Source organism: Chlorocebus sabaeus, chromosome 21, assembly GCF_047675955.1.
Source record: "Chlorocebus sabaeus isolate Y175 chromosome 21, mChlSab1.0.hap1, whole genome shotgun sequence".
Classification (NCBI taxonomy): Eukaryota; Metazoa; Chordata; class Mammalia; order Primates; family Cercopithecidae; genus Chlorocebus; species Chlorocebus sabaeus.
The window spans coordinates 35,644,744-35,657,867 of NC_132924.1; positions in this window are offsets into that span (position 1 = coordinate 35,644,744).

Consider the following 13,124-nt stretch of genomic DNA (forward strand, 5'->3'; position numbering starts at 1 on the left):
ATCCACAGGACAGTCTCCACAACAAAACATTCTCCAACTCAAAATGTCAATAGTTCCAAAGTTGAGACACCCTGATTATATGCTCATTTAGTTTGTTGTTGTTGTTGAGATGGAGTCTTGCTCTGTCACCCAGGCTGGAGTGCAGTGGCTCAGTCTTGGCTCACTGCAACCTCTGCCTACAGGATTCAAGCAATTCTCCTGCCTCAGCCTCCCCAGTAGCTAAGATTACAGGCGTGTGCCACCACACCTGGTTAATTTTTGTATTTTTAGTAGAGACAGGGCTTCACCATGTTGGTCGGACTGGTCTCGAACTCCTGACCTCATGATCCACCAGCCTCGGCCTCTCAAAGTGCTGGGATTACAGGTATGAGCCACCGTGCCGCGCCCAGCCTTCTTCTTCTTCTTTTTTTTTTTTTTTTTTTTTTTTTTTTTGAGACGGAATCTCGTCTCGCTCTGTTGCCCAAGCTGCTGTTGCAGTGGCATGATCTCGGCTCACTGCAACTTCTGCTTCCCTGGTTCAAGCCATTCTCCTGACAGCCTCCCGAGTAGTTGGGACCACAGGCATGCACCACCACGCTCGTCTAATTTTTGTGTTTTTGGTAGAGATGGGGTTTCACCATGTTAGCCAGGCTGGTCTTAAACTCCTGACCTCAAACAATCTGCCCGCCTCGGCCTCCCAAAGTACCGGGATTACAGGCGTGAGCTACCGTGATCGGTCTTATTTAGTCTTTATAAAAGCCCCACAAGGATTCTAATAACCTCCTTTTCCAGATAAAGAGGCTGTTGCTTTCCTCAGTATCCTTTTCCAGAAAACTGAGACTGTTATTTTCCCTAGCTCCTGGGTGGAACTAGTACTTGCATCCAAGACTGCCTAGAGAGTCTACTCTTTTTTCCACCACCTCCATCTTGGTGGAAGTGTCTGCTGACTGCCAATCAGGAGCAGCTAGGGTAGGACTGAGGCTGCTGCATGCCTGTGTTTTTCAAACTGCAGCTTCTGATTTATTCGTGGGTTGTGCATGAAATTAGTGGTGGTCTGTGACCAGCAAAAATAGCAACAGGCACAGCAATCGTAATAATACAAGATAAGAAAGACTAGAAAACATATAGAAGTATCGTTTGGTAAAACTTTAGTTTCAGATATATGTGTGGTAGAGTATATGTTCTATGTTAATGTAAAATAAATTTATTTTATTTGAGAGTGAGTCTCACTCTGTGGTCCACGCTGGAGTGCAATGGTGCCATCTTGGCTTACTGCAACCTCTGCCTCCTGGGTTCAAGTGATCCTCCCACTTCAGCCTGCTGAGCAGCTGGGATTACAGGCGCACGCCACCATGCCCGGTTAATTTTTGTGTTATAGTAGAGACAGGGTTTTGCCTTGTTGCCCAGGCTGGTCTTGAACTCCTGGGCTCAAGCAATCCACCTGCCTCGACCTCCCAAAGTGCTGGGATTACAGGTGTGAGCCAACGCACCTGGCCAGCAGAATTTATTTCTTCTTAATATTTGCCATCAAAATGTTTGGTAAACGTGTTCTATATAGTTGCTAAGTTGGGAGTATAATCTACTAAGAAACCCTTACTCCAATCCCTGAGGATAGATGATTTTTTGTACCTTGAATCCAACTTGATCCAACTCATGGGAGATAGGAAGGAAACGGTGAAACTGGGTTAATTATGTACTGGAGACGTCATCTCCCCAGAAATTATATTTACTAAGCATCTGCTCTACTTGGGTCTATTCTAGGCAGCAAAGATACAGTAGAGAACAAAACAGTGAAGCTCTATTGGAGTTTACATTCCAGTGGGGGCTGGCAGGCAACAGTCAGGTAGATGGAGAAAAGAAAGTATCCACCTAATAAAGACTGCAGTCACTTTCAGAGTTGCGATCTGCGTAGACACCTCCTCACCTGACACCCAGTCACCCCATTCACAGGCTGCATCCTGGTTTCTTTCTTTTTTTGTGTGTGAGACAGTCTCCCTCTGTCACCCAGGCTGGAGTTGAGTGGCATTAATCTCAGCTCACTTTAACCTCCGCCTCCCAGGTTCTAGCAATTCTCCTGCCTCAGCCTCCCAAGTAGCTAGGATTAAAGGCACCTGCCACCATGCCTGGCTAATTTTTGTGTTTTCAGTAGAGATGGGGCTTCGTCATGTTGGCCATGCTGGTCTCAAACTCCTAGCCTCAAGTGATCCACCCGCCTTGGCCTCCGAAAGTGCTGGGATTACAGACATGAGCCACCGTGTCCGGCCTGCATCTTGGTTTCTGATGACTAAAATTCATATCTCCCTCCAGAATCAGTGCAGTGATCAACCTCAGCAAGCACAGAATTTAGAGAAAGGAAAAATTAAGAAAAGAAAGGGCGTGAGAATGATTGGGATACCGGATAATGCAATCCCGAAACTACTTGAGCTTTAAAAATACTATTAATATGCTCCAGAAATGCCATGAAGAAATAAGAATGTCATGGGGCTTTTAGCCATTTAGTCAAAAATATTATACATTTAAACAATTTTCCCTGCCTTCCAATTTCTTTTATTGAAGAGTGGATTTTTAAAAAATAGCTTTTTTGGAGTCCATCTCGTTTTTATAGATGATGACTCTACTTGAACAATGGATTCTGTATGTAGGAGCAAGAGGTTTATGAATTATTGATATGAAGTCAATAAATAATCAGACTAGTGCTTCTTTATTGCTGTGGTATAGTAATACTGTATGATACAGATAAACCATCCTATTAGAGATATTTCTACTTTTATGAGATGTCATATACACATATTAACTGCATCTGTCTGGGACTGGAAGTGTCTGGTTTGTGAAATTAGTTGAATTTTTGGTGAATGGCAGGTAAGGACATTGCAAAGAATGAACCTGTGAGCTTAGGTGAAAATGGCCCTTAAGGTCTGGGAGCACATAGATGTATGGGGTACTTAGATAAGTGACTGGTTGAATTTTTTTTCTTTTTTCTTTTTTTTTTTTTTTTTGAGATGGAGTCTCACCCTGTCACCTAGACTGGAGTGCAATGGTACGATCTTGGCTCACTGCAACCTCCGCTTCCTGGATTCAAGCAATTCTCCCACCTCAGCCTCCTGAGTAGCTGGGACTACAGGCACCCACCATCATGCCCGGCTCATTTCTGTATTTTTAGAAGAGACGGGGTTTCTCCATGTTGGCCAGGTTGGTCTTGAACTCCTGACCTCAGGTAATTCAGCCACCTCAACCTCCCAGAGTGCTGGGATTACAGGTGTGAACCACTGTGCCTGGCCAACTGGTTGAGATTTTATTCATATCCTCATAGAATGGTTAATATAAACTAGCTGCATGTATGCTAGGCACAGAGGCTAAAACAGTGAACAAAACATAGTGCCTGCTCCTAGGAGCTTGTCATGGCAAGTCAGGCCAATTAGCTAGCAATCACAATACCACAATGGAAGAGGTGGTGGGGTAGAGACAGAAGCTCATGGGAGGAGGCCTAACTCATAAACTTCTTTTGGGGGAAAAATGTAAGTTAGCAGGTAGAGGGTAATTGAAAGCAGGAGGAGGTTGGTAAGAAATGGAAGGGGGAGGTAAAAGAGAGATCATAGTATGGCAGGGCATGTCGAAGGACTGTGCATGAGCATTCTGAGGGGCACCAGGAAAACTTCAGCCCACCAGAACGCCTGTAATTCCAACAGTGAAACTTTGTGTTTGAGCATCATTTTTAGGACACTGTTAGAGTGCACATATATTGAAAGGATGGGGAAGGAAGGAGGGCAAAGTAATTTCTTAGCTTACCGATTTCACCTTGGAAAGCAGAATCCATGGTTGTGAGGGGTGGGAAACAGGACAGGTAGGTTTAAAAAATACTGCAGAAGGCTGGGCATGGTGGCTCACGCCTATAATCCCAGCACTTTGGGAGGCCGAGGCAGGCAGATCATGAGGTCAGGAGTTTGAGACCAGCCTGGCCAACATGGTGAAACCCTGTCTCTACAAAAAATACAAAACTTAGCCAGGAATGGTGGCAGATGTATGTAAATCCAGCTACTCGGGAGGCTGAGGCACAAGAATCACTTGAACCCAGGAGGTGGAGGTTACAGTGAGCCAAGATCATGCCCCTGCACTCCAGCCTGGGCAACAAAGTGAGACTCCGTCTCCAAAAAAAATAAAATAAAATAAAATAAAAAATGAAAACTGAAGAAAAGACCTAAATTAGGTCTTTAGTTTTAAGTCAATTTTTTTGTGATGAATTAATTATTTGAGAATATGTTGCAATTTTGGACCGTTTGCCTTGAAATTTCTCCTGCAAAGTATTGCATTAAATTCATGGAGCCTCTTGCATCAGGTTAAGAACTTCTGTTTTGAAGTAAAGGTGTGGACAGTCTCCAGTGAAATGCCACGCGAGGAGACTCTAGACAGCTGTAGGGAAAACACAGAGGGGAAAGGAAATCTCTGGAAGAGAGGAGGAACTAAAAAAGAAATTCCACAATTTTTCAGTGATTGGCCCTGGAAGGTAATGGTCCATACTATGATAAAAAGTAGGTATGCCGTTGTGAATATTGCTGCAATGAACATACACAAAGACATGGAATCAACCTAATGCTCGTCAATGATAGGCTGGATAAAGAAAATGTGGTACAGATACACCATGAAATACTATGCAGCCATAAAAAGGAATAAAATCGGCCGGGCGCGGTGGCTCAAGCCTGTAATCCCAGCACTTTGGGAGGCCGAGACGGGCGGATCACGAGGTCAGGAGATCGAGACCATCCTGGCTAACACGGTGAAACCCCGTCTCTACTAAAAAAAAAATACAAAAAAGTAGCCGGGCGAGGTGGCGGGCGCCTGTAGTCCCAGCTACTCCGGAGGCTGAGGCAGGAGAATGGCGTAAACCCGGGAGGCGGAGCTTGCAGTGAGCTGAGATTCGGCCACTGCAGTCCAGCCCGGGCTACAGAGCAAGACTCCGTTTCAAAAAAAAAAAAAAAAAAAAAAAAGGAATAAAATCTTGTCCTTTGCAGGGACATGGATGGAGTTGGAAGCCACACTAACTCAGCAGACTAATTCAGGAACACAAAACCAAACACCCACTTATAAGGGTGAGCTGAATGATGAGAACACATGGACACATGGGGGGAACAACACAACATTGGGGCCTGTTGAAGGAAAAGCATCAAGAAGAATAGCTAATAGTTGCTGGGCTTAATATGTAGGTGATGGGATGATCTGTGCAGCAAACCACCATGGTACATGTTTCCCTATGTAACAAACCTGCACATCCTGCACATGTACCCTTGAACTTAAAAGTTGAAGGAAAAAAAAAGAACAAAACCAAAAAAGTAGGTATGCCATGTTGTAGAGACAGGGGGGAGGTCTCACCATGTTGCCCAGGCTGAGAACTCCTAGACTCAAGTGAGCTGCCCACCTCCTCCTCCCAAAGTGCTAGGATTACAGGTATGAGCCACCACACCCAGCCAGGTAGAGATTGTTTTAGAGGAAAGGTTTACCTACACACCTTAATCCTGTGGAACAGTGGTCCCCAACCTTTTTGGCATCAGGGACTAGTTTCATGGAAGACAATTTTTCCATGGACATGGAGTTAGGAGACAGGGAAAAAGGTTTTGGGATGAAACTGTTCATCAGTTCATCAGATCATCAGGCATAAGATTCTCATAAGGAGCTCACACCTAGATCCCTAGCATGTTCATTTCTCAATAGGGTTCTTGATCCCGTGAGAAGCTAATGCTGCTGCTGATCTGACAGGAGGCAGAGCTCAGGCGGTAATGCTGGCTCCCCTGCTGCTCACCTCCTGCTGTGCAGTCCAGTTCATAACAGGCCACAGACTGGTACCAGTGCGAGGCCCTAGGTTCGGTGGTGGAGGGGTCCCCTGCTATGGAATAATGTCAAACTGTAGTTTTCAGGTTAAATCAGCCCTCTGCCTATTTCTATATGACCAGCTGCCTGTTTTATAGTGATGCAAAAACTAAGAAGGATCTTTAAATGTTTAAGTGGCTGAAAAATATAAACAACAGAATAATATTCCATGACACATGAAAATTACATGAAATTCCAATTTCAGTGTCAGTAAAGTTTTATTAGAACACAGCCATGCTCATTCATCTGTTGTGCTTTTGTGCTAGTGGCAGAGTTGGTAGTTACAACAGAAAACATAATTCTCATGGAAACCTAAAATATCACCATGTGGTCCTTTACAGAAAAAGTTTGCCAACCTCTGTGTTAGGATAAAGCTAGTAGGCATCAAAAGACCTAAGTGATAGTGTGAGTTATTTGGGGCTAATATCAAAGAAATAACTATTTTCATAAAAATAGATCATTTCTTATACATCACTTAGAGGAGAGAAAAATTTTTAAAAAGATCTCACCTACAGTATGATATATATATTAATCCTTAGGAAGCCAGACTGAGCAACATAGCAAGACCTCTTCTCTACAAAAAATGAAAAATAAAAAAAAATTAGCTGGTGTATTAGGGTTCTCTAGAGGGACAGAACTAATGGAATACATATAAATTACTAAAATATATATAAATATATATAAATTACCATTTTTTATATATATATATATATGGGAATCTATTGAGTATTAACTCACACGATCACAAGGTCCCACAATAGGCCATCTGCAGGCTGAGGAGCAAGGAGAGCCAGTCTGAATCCCAAAGCTGAAGAACTTGGAGTCTGATGTTCGAGGGCAGGAAGCATCCAGCATGAGAGAAAGATGTAGGCTGGGGGCTAGGCCAGTCTCTCTTTTCACATTTTTCTGCCTGCTTTATATTCTAGCTGTGCTGGCAGCTGATTAGATTGTGCCCACCCAGATTAAGGGTGGGTCTGCCTTTCTCAGCCCACTGACTCAAATATTAATGTCCTTTGGCAACACCCTCACAGACACACCCAGGATCAATACTTGGTATCCTTCAATCCAATCAATTTGACACTCAGTATTAACCATCAAAGCTGGGCATGGTGGCATGCTCCTGTAATCCTAGCTACTCAGGAGGCTAAGGTGGGAGGACCACTTGAGCCCAGGAATTCAAGGTTACAGTGAGCTACAATGTCACCGCTGCACTCTAGCCTAAGTGGCACAGAAAGACCCTATTTTAAAAAAGAAGAAAGAGAGAGAGAGAGAGAAAGCAAGCAAGCAAGAAAGAAATATTCTTAGGAAGCATATCACTAAAGCTAAGACAATTTAAAGTATGTCATAAGTCTGCACATAAATTATTAATCTAGGGTGATACCTTATTTAAAGTATAGGAGACAAATGATATGAAAATTGAGATATAATTTTATATTTTTCCCATCCTATCTTTTACACCCTTAGTGTAATTGTCTGTTCACTGGTGAGGACGTATAGCCATTCTGCTATACAACCAGGGTAGTTATTTATTTAAGCATCTTTAGTATCTTGTATGCTACAAATGAAAGCACTGTGATGATTACATAAGGTTTTGTTTTTCTCCTAGTATTTAGTTGACCAGTATAGTCCAAGAGTCCTTTCTATGAGCATAAAATGTGAGGCTTTTCAGAAAAACTTCTGTCCAACTCTAAAGACTCTTTTTTTTTTTTTCTGATACAGGGTCTTGCTGTGCCGCCCAGGCTGGAGTGCACTGGTGCAATCTCAGCTCACTGCAGCCTCGACCTCTGAGTTCAAGTGATCCTCCCATCTTGGCCTCCCAATGTGTTGGAATTACAGGCATGAGCCACTGATTTACAATCTTCTAATAAGAGTCTTTATCTTAAAGATATTTGTTTCCTGTGTTTGAGAATTAAAATACTGGCTTTTTACTGAATAAAAACAAGTTGGCAATAATAGTTAAATTGACATGGTAGGAGAAATTATTCTAAAAACCCACCAGCTCTTTAGTAATTTATTTTAGAAGTTTTCACTTGGGTTACCTTACAGATTTCTCTGCATTTTTATTTTGGAATTTAGTAAGTATGCTTTATTTTCTGGGGGGCAGGGACAAACCGATAAGAATCAACCAGTAAGCAAATAGTAAAAAAAAAAAAAGAAAAGAAAAGAAAAAAAGTTATAACTGCTTTCTATCAAAAAGTTGAAGAGTCAGCCAAAGTTCAGAAATTGTTTGGAAGGTACATTTCATCCTGATTAGTTTCTCTTGACTGACACTTGGGTTTCTAGTCTGTAGGAAATCACTGCAACCCCAGTAGGATCAGAACAATGTATGGGGGACCCCCAAAAGACTTAACATGGAAGTCGTAGTAATGAATCCCAGGGGCCAATAGCTGAGGATGTGGCAGAATATGAAACAAAATTCAGAGTCTGCTGGTCAGTACTTACACATTGCATCTGGGTTCTGTGGTATAAGCCATCACACAGCACAAAATACATTTCCCCAATAGTCTTGCCTTGTCCTTTCTTTTCTTTTCTCTATTCTTTTCTTACTTTTTCTTTTTGAGATGAGTGTGATATGGTTTGGCTGTGTCCCCATACAAATTTCATATTGAATTGTTGCTCCCATAATCCTCACATGTCATGGGAGGGACCCAACAGGAGGTAATTGAATCATGAGGGTGGGTTTTTCCATGCTGTTCTCGTGATAGTGAGTAAGTCTCATGAGATCTGATGGTTTATAAAGGGTAGTTCCTCTGCATGTGCTCTCTTGCCTGTCACCATGTAAGGTAAGCCTTTACTCCTCCTTCACCTTCTGCTATGACAGAGAGACCTCCCCAGCCACGTGGAACTGTGAGTCCATTAAACCTCTTTTTCTTTATAAATTACCCAGTCTCAGGTATGTTTTTATTAGCAGCGTGAGAATGTACTAATACAGGGTGTCACTATGTTGCCCAGGCTGGTCTCCAACTCCTGGGCTCAAGGGATCCTCCTGCATCAGCCTCTTAAATAGCTGGGATTACAGGCACACACCACCATGCTTGGCTAATTTCCCTACTAGCTGACTAGGAAATCTACCTGTAAGAAGCACCAGCCCAGCTTTGTGGGTGTACAGGGCATTCCAGGATTCAGGCGTTTACCCAGTTCAGGCCATTGTATACCAACACTTTCATAATTTCCCTGTTAACACTGTAAGATGTATAATATGACTTTTTAAATTGATGTCACACCATAGAAGTGTGAGCAAAGGAAGACATGAAGGTAAAAGTAGGAGAGAAAGTTTCGAGGTGACAGAAAATGATGGCATGATCAAATCAAAGAGTCTATGAAGGAGATAATTAAGAAGCATGACATTTTTAAAATTTAGTTTAATTTTATTTTTTAATTCCCCCAGCTTTATAAAGGCGTAAGTGACAAGAAGTGTATACATTTACAATGTTCAATGTGATTTTTTTTTTTTTTTTTTTGAGACAGGGTCTCACTCTGTCACCCAGGCTAGACTGCAGTGGTTGCAGCCTTGACCCCCCAGACTCAATAAATTTTCCCACCCCGGTCTCCCAAGTAGCTGAGACTACAGGCATGCACCAACATGCCTGGCTAATTTTTTTGTATTTTTTGTAGAGACAGGGTCTTACCATGTTGGCCAGGCTGGTCTTGAACTCCTAGGCTCAGGCTATCTACCCACCTGGGCCTCCCAGATTGCTGGGATCACAAGCGTGAGGCCTCAGTGTAATGTTTTGATATAACCACCTTACCCCCATTCTACTCTCTGCTTTTACTTTTTTTTTTCTTTACAGACAGAGTCTTGCTATGTTGCCCAGGCTGGAGTGCAGTGGCCATAGGGCACTATAGCCCCAAAATCCTGGGTTCAAGTGACCCTCTTGCCTCAGCCTCTCGAGTACTGGGATTACAGGCACATGCCATCGCACCCAGCTCTACTCTTTGCTTCTACAAGGTCAACCTTTGCAGATTCCACATATAAGTGAGACATGCAGTATTTATCTTTCTGTGCCTGGCTTTTTTCACTTAGCATAATGTCCTCCAGGTTTATCCATGTTGTCACGAATGATGGCATTTCCATCTTTTAAAGGCTGAAGAATATTCCATTGCATGTGTGTGTATGTATATAGATATATTTTCTTTGCCCATTCATCTGACAGACACTTAGGTTGATTTCATATCTTGGTTATTGTGAATAATCCTGCAATAAACATGGGAGTGCAGATATCTCTTCAACACACTGACTTCATTTCCTTTACATATATATATCCAGAAATAGGATTGCTGGATCATATGGTCATTTTATTTTTAGTTTTCTGAGGAACTACCATTCTGTTTTCCATAATAGCTGTACTGACTTACACTCCCACCAACAGTATGCAAGGCTTTCTTTTTCTCCACATCCTTGCCAACACTAGTATCTTTTGTTTTTGTGCTAATAGCCATTGTTAACAAGTATGCAGTGATAGCTGATTATGGCTTTAATTTGCATTTCCCTGATGAATAATGATGTTAAGCTTTTTTTTTTTTTGAGATGGAGTCTCCCTCTGTCGCCCAGGCTGGAGTGCAGTGGCCGGATCTCAGCTCACTGCAAGCTCCGCCTCCCAGGTTCATGCCATTCTCCTGCCTCAACCTCCCGAGTAGCTGGGACTACAGGCGCCCGCCACCTCGCCTGGCTTGTTTTTTGTATTTTTTAGTAGAGACGAGGTTTCACCGTGTTAGCCAGGATGGTCTCGATCTCCTGACCTTGTGATCCGCCCGCCTCAGCCTCCCAAAGTGCTGGAATTACAGGCTTGAGCCACCACGCCCAGCCGCAATGTTAAGCATTTTATTATATAACTCTTGTCTCTTTGGTATGGGAGAAAATATTTGCAAACCATACATCTGAATAAGGGGTTAATATCCAAAATACAGAAGAAACTCAAAACAACTCAATAGCAAGAAAAATAATAACCAGATTAAAAAATGATTTTTAAAAGTATTTTTTCAGCTCACTGCTTTCTCATACTGCAACTTTTTCTTTTGTTTTGTTTTGTTTTGTTTTCTTTTTTTTTGAGATGGAATCTCCCTCTGTTGCCTACGCTGGAGGACAGTGGTGCGATCTCAGCTCACTGCAACCTCCGCCTTTCAGGTTCAAGCGATTCTCTTGCCTCAGCCTCCAGAGTAGTTGGGATTACAGGTACAGACCACTATGCCAGGCTAATTTTTTTGTATTTGCATTTGCATTTTTATTTTATTTTATTTTTTGGAGATGGAGTTTTGCTCTTGTTGCCCAGGCTAGAGTGCAATGGCACAATCTCGGCTCACCGCAACCTCCGCCTCCTGGGTTCAAGCAAGTCTCCTGTCTCGGCCTCCTGAGTAGCTGGGAGTACAGGCATATGCCACCACGCACAGCTAATTTTGTATTTTTTTAGTGGAGATGGGGTTTCTCCTTGTTGGTCAGGCTGGTCTCGAACTCCTAACCTCAGGTGATCCACCCACCTCGGACTCCCAAAGTGCTGGGATTACAGGCATGAGCCACCGCGCCCAGCCTTGTATTTTTAATAAAGATGGGATTTCTCCATGTTGGCCAGGCTGGTCTCGAACTTCTGACCTTAGGTGTTCCACCCTCCCTGGCCTCCCAAAGTGCTGGGATTCCAGGCGTGAGCCACCACACCCAGCCAGCTTTTTCTTTAAGCATTGAATTATTGAAATATAATTCACATGCCATACTATTTACCCATTTATAATGTACAATTAAATATCTTAGTATAAAGCTTGTGCAACCAGAGGCATGACTCATATGTGGCATGCTCTTTTATTTTGGCTGGCTGAACAAGGTGTCCCAATTGCATATGTCTGCTTTACTCACTCCTGTATTTCAATCCAGTTTGATTGAGTGTTCTCACCAGCGTCCATGTTAAAATGTAAATGCCACCAGGAAAAGAAATATGTCTGTGTAGAACAGACTTGGGTCCAACACCTAGTACAGTACCAGCTCAGTACAGAGCGAATGGTACTATTGTTTCATAATAATAGTACCATTTTAAATTTAAGCCTGCTTGTTTAAAGAATACTAATTTTCATCATGGATTTAATTCATCCTTGAAAATGACCATGTACTCAAAATCCCTGAGCTCTTCTCACTTCCCCTTGTTCTTCCCTCTTTTCTTATAGCAAAATGATAGGGTATGGGACCATATTAGTCCACTGTTCTGCTCCCGAAGAAAAATATGCTTTTAGTTAGATAAATGAGAAGTAATAGAAGGAGAAATTATTAACAGTATAGAAGACAATGATCCAGCATGGCCAACAAGGGGAAACCCCAGCTCTACTAAAAATACAAAAATTAGTGGGGTGTGGTGGCTTGCGCCTGTAATCCCAGCTACTCCGGAGGCTGAGGTGGGAGAATTGCTGGAACCTGAGAGGCAGAAGTTGCAGTGAGCCAACATCGCGCCACTGCACTCCAGCCTGGGCAACAGAGCGACACTCTGTCTCAAAAAAAAAAAAAAAAAAAAAAAAAAGACAATGATAAACACAAGGAAGGCCATTGTAGATTATGTGGGGTCAATTAAAGCAGGCTTCGTCATTTAGAGAGGGGAAAAAAAAGTAGTGTTCATTCCTAGGACTATCTTATTAATCCAGGCATTCAGGCACTTGACTATAGCACTTTTTTTTTTTTTTTTGAAACGGAGTCTGCCTCTATCACTCAGGCTAAAGTGCAATGGTGCAATCTCGGCTCACTGTAGCCTCTGCATCCCAGGTTCAAGCGATTCTCTTGCCTCAGCCTCCCGAGTAGCTGTGATTACAGGCACCCGCCATCATGCCCAGCTAATTTTTGTATTTTTCTAGAGACGAGGTTTCATCATGTTGGCCAGGATGGTCTCGAACTCCTGACCTCGTGATCCACCCACCTCAGCCTCCCAAACTGCTGGGATAATAGGCATGAGCCACTGCACCCAGCAGCGCTTTTAAGTTACAAAAAATATATATATATACACACACACACAATTTTGCGCTGTCTAGCCTTAATATATAATCCATACGCCAAGCTTGCTGTCTTGCATTTTTAATGGTAGAACTGGCTGGGTGCGATGGCTCACACCTGTAATCCTAGCACTTTGGGAGGCCGAGAGGGGAGGATCACTTGAGGTCGGGAGTTTGAGACCAGCCTGGCCAACATGGTGAAATCCCGTCTGTACTAAAAATACAAATTTAGCCGGGCATGGTGGTGGGCACCTGTAATCCCAGTTACTTGGGAGGCTGAGGCAGGAGAATTGCTTGAACCTGGGAGGTGGAGGTTGCAGTAAGCT